At 39.4% G+C, this 7,066-nt stretch overlaps 1 non-coding gene across 1 annotated transcript; it reads left to right on the forward strand.

The window, feature by feature from the left end:
* The first annotated feature begins 1,252 nt into the window (after nt 1–1,252).
* On the forward strand, nt 1,253–1,325 carry TRNAW-CCA (transfer RNA tryptophan (anticodon CCA)). Its single transcript has one exon. It is a non-coding gene; the product is annotated as a tRNA-Trp (tRNA).
* The last annotated feature ends 5,741 nt before the right edge of the window (nt 1,326–7,066 follow it).

Below are 7,066 nucleotides of genomic sequence, written 5' to 3' on the forward strand. Positions count from 1 at the left end.
AGTGTAGGAAGGGATGACCTGGCAAATGGCTGACTCATTTTTATAGCAGACTAGATTTCCAAACCTTCATTTTCAAAGCCATAGTATATTGTCTTTTAAGACTAGAAACAGGGACTTCTGTGGTGGTACAGTAGTTAAGAATCCACCTGCCAATGCAGGGGACACGGGTTTGAGCCCTAGTCTGGGAGGAGTCCATATGCCGTGGAGCAACTAAGCCCTTGAGCCACAACTACTGAAACCTGAGTGCCTAGAAGCCGGTGTTCTACAACAAGAGAAGCCACAGAACTGAGACGCCCGCTCACTGCTTCGAAGAGTAGCACCTGATCGCCGCAACTAAAGCCCACACACAGCAATGAAGACCCAATGAAGACCCAACGCAGCCAATAAAAAAAAGACTAGAAACAATGGAAAAACTATTATTCTCGATATGTAAATATTTATTCAAAAATATTTATTGAACTCCTATATGTACAAAGAAAAGTTCCTGTCACTGAAGGCCTCCAAGACACCCAAGAGAGAAACAGCTACATTAAGCCAGTGCTTATAAGAGAATGTTCAAGGCATGCGGGCTTCAGCAGCTGTGGCGCACAGGCTTAGTTGCTACGTGGCATGTGGGATCTTCCCAGACAAGGGCTCCAACCCATGTCCCCTGCATTAGCAGGCAGATTCTTAACCACTGCACCACCAGGGAAGCCCTCATGGCATCATTTTTTTGAGCTTAAAAGTTGGTTTTAGTTTATTTTTTCCAATTTTATTGAGAAATAATTGACAAATATGATTGTATTTACAGTGTACAGTGTGGTGATTTGAATACACATACATTGTGGAATGATGACAAAATCAAGAAAGTTAGCAAATCTATCACCTCCCATGATTAACTTTTTTTGTATGAGAAGCTTGAGATCTACTCTGAGCAAATGTCAAGTATACAATACAGTATTATTAACTATAGTCACCATGCTGCCAATTAGATCCTCAGATCCTATAACTGAACGTTTATGCCCTTTGACCTACATCTCCTTATTTCCTCCTTTCTCAGCCCCTGGCTACCACCGTTCTAGTCTCCATTTCTATAAAATCAGCTTAAAAAACATGGAACCGCCAGTACAATGATGAGCAGAAACCATCATGAGAGTGGGCATCCTTACCTTACGTCTTGTCCTGTGGGGAAAGCATTCAGTCTGTCACCAATAAGCATGATGTCAGTGATAGCTTTTTCATAAATGCCCTTTATCAGAAAGTTCCCAGGACTTCCCTGGTGGTCCAGTGGTTAAGACTCCGAGCTCCCAGTGCAGGAGGCCCAGGTTCGATCCCTGGTCAGGGAAATAGATCCCACATGCTGCAACTAAAGAGTTTGCATGAAGTTGTTGTATGGCAGGGGGAGTCCAGCTCGAGGATGGAAGATGCCTTGGGGGGGGGGGCGGGGAGGGGGGGGGACTCGAGGAGGGGGGAGTTGGGGAAGGGAGGGAGTACGGGGATATGTGTATAAAGGCAGATGATTGAACCTGGTGTACCCCCCCAAAAAAATAAAAAATAAAGAGTTTGCATGCTGCAACTAAGAGTCTGCAAGCTACAACTGAAGATTCCACATGCTGCAGCTAAGATCCAGCTCAGCCAAATAAATAAATAAATATTAATAAAAAAACCCCAGACTCTGCATATAAGTGACACCATACAGTATTTGCCTTTCTCTGTCTGGCTTATCTCACTCAGCAGAATGTCATCCAGTTTCATATGTCCTGGCATCATTGGTACCCCAGTTATAGAACAAACCACTTCTCAAAAATGTGCGAATAGTAATTATTTTATTACAATTTCTGGTTACTCTTTTAAAGAAGGAAGAGTGAAGGAAAAAATTAAGGGAATTTGTGGTGAGGCATATATTTTTGGTATAAGATAACAAAAACATCCTTTTATTTATGTATCTTGCTAGTTGTGTATTTTAAAATAGTGGCCCCAAAGTGAGAGAAACAAAGTGAAAGCAGGAAAGTGGGAAAAGAGGATGCTTCACACCAACCATTAATCGGATTTGTATTACTTAGGTAAGAGGCTTAAGAAGCTTAAATGACAGTGAAGTAACAATGCTGTAATGATACTGGAAATAATACTGTAATAATGTTCTACTGATGCTGAAACAATAACACACTATAAAGATGCTGATTAAGACTGTGGGTGAGATGCTGATAATTCAGCATCATTATAGTAAGGAGAATCTCATTGTTGTATTGCTACAAAATAGGCACTCAAATTATTTCTAAACCAATGAAAAAAATCTTGCAAAATTCACTTTTTTGGTATACAGTTTTAAAAGTTTTCACACATACACAGATGCTTATAAAGACTACCAGGCAAGATACAGAATAATTTTAATATCCTGAAGAATACCTTCCAGCTGCCCCTTTCTATTCAGACCCTCCCTGCACTCCACACCCACACCCCTGGCAATCACTTATTTGCCCTCTGTTTCATTTCTGACTTTCCAAAATGTCACAGAAACGGAATCATACAGTATGAGTTTGAGACTCATACCCATTCGAGACTGAATTTTTCACTTAACATAATAGAAAGATTTTTTTTCACTATTTTTAAAAGAATGTTTATCTTTGCTGAATATAAGATAAAGTAAGAAAGCAAAGAAGACTCAGTTACTGCAGAACTTACATGGATAACATCTCGACATTCTAAAAGAAATGGAGAAGTCATTAAAACACTGCCAAAACACTGTTTTCCTTCATATATAACGAGAGCTTCATCTATTTAAAGCGTATGTATTCGGATTTGCCTTGTCTATTTTGGGCATGTTCAAATATATGTCCTCTAGAGGCACGATGGAAGAAAATTCACCTCCCTATAGCCTTCCCTTAGTCTCTGCGTATGGAAACATAATTATTCAGAGCTTAATTTATTTAGTTGGGCGTGAGCTTATTTGCTAGTGAGGTAATACTTAGCAGCACATTTTCTTGTTCCCTGGAAAACCTCTGACCTTCCAGGCTGTCATAGGTTTATTCAGCCCAAGCTGTGCGGCATAGCACAATTAGATGCAACACAAAATTGAGTTGGATCTATAAGCGGTGAGAAGAGCCATGGCTTGTATTTTACTGCCTGCGGGGCACAGCCAGCTTCCACCAATGTGCTCCCACTGCTGTTATAAGCAATGCGTTCTCTTTGCTGCTGAGCTCTGCTCTTTCATATGATGGAAACCATTATTTAGGGAGGAAGTAATATTGTGCTTTGGAATCCCATGGAGATGAACACATTTAGCAGATAGCGAGTTCATAGGCACTGAGTAAATAAAAGCAGCAACCTCCATTTCCAGCTACACACACACACACACACACACACACACACACACATTCATATGTGCTATGGGAGTTGGGGAGAGGTGACTTTCAGGGAACAATCTACCCTGCAAATTGGTTCACTATTGCGTTTTTAATGGTATGCTCCCATAAAGAAGCAGATGTGTTGTGATATGTATAAGATGGACTAAAGCCTAGAAAATGACTATATGAAAGCTTGCTGGCTTTCTTCAAATGGTTAATATCAGGCCATTTGAATTGATCAAGTTTTCCAGTGGGCTCAGTTCTGTACTTCCTAGGGTTTTCTTTAAAATGTGCTATAATTACCCATGAATTTGTTTTCAGTTTTAATTTTTGATTGCACTTCCTTTGAGGTTGATTGTATTCTCTATTTGCTTATTAAAAACTTCAGTTTGAAATTATGAAAAGTTTGTGATTGAGAAGCAGAGTCATTCAATAACCAAGCAGAGCATTGAAATATAATTTCTATTTTTACCTCATTGTTGTGCCATGCAGACTGGGAAACCCTTCCCTGGTTTGTCTGTCACACAGGAGAAAGATAAAGTACTGCACCAAAGACTAAAACGTGAGTAGATCATTGTCTATATCTCGTTGGGCAAATTGGATTGACTGTATTTCTTCTGGCCGTGTTACCCTGTTTTGAAATCAGGAATGTTGTAATGAAAGATCTGTTTTGAACTGTATATGTTTGGCTATTACCCAAACAGCAAAAACAAATGTTTTATCTTTGTGCTTTCATTACACCTTGAACATACTCTTATAAACACTGGCTTAATGTTCTTCCCTCGGGTGTCTTGGAAGCCTTTGATGACAGGAACTTTTTCTTTGTACACATAGGCGTTCAATAAATATTTTTGAATAAATATTTACTTATCGAGAATAATAGTTTTTTCATTGTTTCTAGTCTTTTTTTTTTTATTGGCTGCATCGGGTCTTCGTTGGGTCTTCGTTGCTGTGCATGGGCTTTAGGTTGCGGGAAGCAGTGCTGTGGCTTCTCTTGTTGAGGAACATGGGCTTCTAGACGTGTGGGCTTCAGTTGTTGTGGTGCGTGGGCTCGGTAGTTGTGGCTCCCAGGCTCTAGAACACAGGCTCAATAGTTGTGGTCCACGGGCTTAGTTGCTCTGCGGCATATGGAATCCTCCCAGACCAGGGCTCAAACCCGTGTCCCCTGCATTGGCAGTGGATTCTTAACCACTGTGCCACCACAGAAGTCCCTGTTTCTAGTCTTAAAAGACAATATACTATGGCTTTGAAAATGAAGGTTTGGAAATCTAGTCTGCTATAAAAATGAGTCAGCCATTTGCCAGGTCATCCCTTCCTACACTGCAAGAACGTCTGAGAGGGCTTGTCCAGTATTTTCTGCCCTAGCTGCTGTTGATTGCTGTTCTTCTGCCAGGAAAATGCCAAACACCAGCTTCTAAGGCTCTATCGTTCATTCCTGTGTTCTGCCACACATGCCTCCGTTGCCCCTTTGGAGGAATGTTGCCCTGAGCAGGGTGGTGTTGTTTCTTCCATTCCCGTGGTGGAAACCATTGAGGGGACAACATGGTACTGCCTTCCCTTCAGTCCTCACTGGGTGGAGCCGCGATTGTTCCTCAAGAAATGGAGAGCATGCCCCTAACCTCAGCAGCGTGGCACACTTTATTGTCTGGACTTCTAAACACATTGCCTGGTCTCACAATGTCATCCATGAAAACTACTCCAAACTTCCACTTTTGGTCATGATAAAATAGCAATGAACAGACATAACTTTCCCCGCAAAACACCCTGAAAACTGGACACAATATATTACACAACTGTTTTCAGACATTAGACGATAGGCATAAGGCTGTGACCTTTGAGGAAGAGAAACAAATCCTAAATGTCTCAACTTTCACTCAAAGGTAAATTCCAGACTGGGAAGGGAGCCCCTTCAAAACACTGGTGACCTCATTGAGTTGAAGAGGGAAATCAAAGTTCAGGGAAGCTGGCTGGACAAGTCTCAATAAATTTAAAAGGATTGAAATATTGTAGAGTATATTCTCTGACCATGGAAGAATTGAGGTAGAAAGCTTTCTGGAAAATGCCTAAATATTTGGAAACAAAAAAACAAACTTACAAATAATTCATGGGTCAAAAATATATTACAAGGGCAATTATAAATTATTTGGAACTGAATGAAAATGAAAATAAAGCATGTTAAAGTTTGTGGATTCAGCTCAAGTAGTGATTAGAGGGAAATTAATAGTTTTAAATGTTATAGTAGAAAAAAGAAAGGTCTCAAATCAATGATCTAAGCTTACACCTTAAGCTAGAAAAAGAGAAAGAAATTAAACCCAGAGTAAGCAGAAGGAAATAAGAAAACAAGAGCAGAAACGAATGAAATAGAAAACGGAGAAACAATTGAGAACGTTTTGAAAAAACCCAAATCCTCATTCTATGTTAAAAAACCCAATTAAGTGGTAAGGCTGTTGTCAGACTAACCCAGGAAATAGAAAAGAAGGTGCAAAATGACCAACACCATGAATGGAATAGGAGACATTAGATATTTAAAGGATAATAAAAAATTGAAAAATATATACCAGTAAATGTGAATACTTAGATGAAATGGACAGATCCCTTAAGAGATTTACATTACCAGAACCGACTCAAGGAAAAATAGAAAACTGAATAGTGACATATCTATTAATGAAATTAAATCCATAATTCAAAACAAACATAATTCCCACAAAGAAGACTCCAGGCTCAGTTGCTTCACTATTGAATTCAAGCAAATATTTAAGGAAAAAGTCATACCAGTATTGCTCAAACTCTTCCAAATAATGAAAGAGAGGGAATATTTTTCAACTTATATTATGAAACCAGTATAACTTTGATACCAAAACCAAAGAAAATACAAGGAAAAAAACCACTACAGACCAATATCTCTCACAAACAGACAAAAAAATAACAAAATTTTAGTAAATAAAAACTAGCTCTGTTTGTGTGTGGGTGTGTGTGTGTTAAGCATGACCAAGTGTGGTTTACATCAAGATTGAAAGGTTGGGCTTCCTAGGTGGCGCAGTGGTTAAGAATCTGCCTGCCAATGCAGAGGTCACGGGTTCAATCCCAGCTCCAGGAAGATCCCACATGCCGCGGAGCAACTAAGCCCGAGTGCCAAAAAAAAAAAAAAAGATTGAAAGGTTGATTTAATATTCGAAAATCAATGTAACTTACCACATTAACAAAATAAGTGAGGAAACTATGATCATTTCAAGAGATGCAGAAAAAGCACTTGACAAAATTCAACACCCTTTCATTATTTAAAAAAAAAAAACAACCTCTCAGTAAACTAGGAAAAGAAGAGAACTTTCTTTTTTAAAAATACTTATTTATTTATTTGGCTGTGCCAGGTCTTAGTTGCCACACAAAGGATCTTCGTTGTGGCACACAGGATCTAGTTCCCTGACCAGGGATCGAACCTGGACCCCTTGCATTGGGAGCTCCGAGTCTTAACCACTGGACCACCAGGGAAGTCCTGAGAACTTTCTGATAAAGGGCCTTTATGAAAAAGCTATCACTGACATCATGCTTATTGGTGACAGAGTGAATGCTTTCCCCATAGGACAAGAAGTAAGGTAAGGATGCCACTCTCATGATGACTTCTGTTCATCATTGTACTGGAGGTTCTAGCCTGTACAATAGGCAAGGAAAAAAACATAAAGGAATACAGATGGGAAAGGAATAATTTAAATGATTTTAATTCACAGAAGACATGATTAAATACT

Source organism: Hippopotamus amphibius, chromosome 6 (genome assembly GCF_030028045.1).
Source record: "Hippopotamus amphibius kiboko isolate mHipAmp2 chromosome 6, mHipAmp2.hap2, whole genome shotgun sequence".
Taxonomy (NCBI): domain Eukaryota; kingdom Metazoa; phylum Chordata; class Mammalia; order Artiodactyla; family Hippopotamidae; genus Hippopotamus; species Hippopotamus amphibius.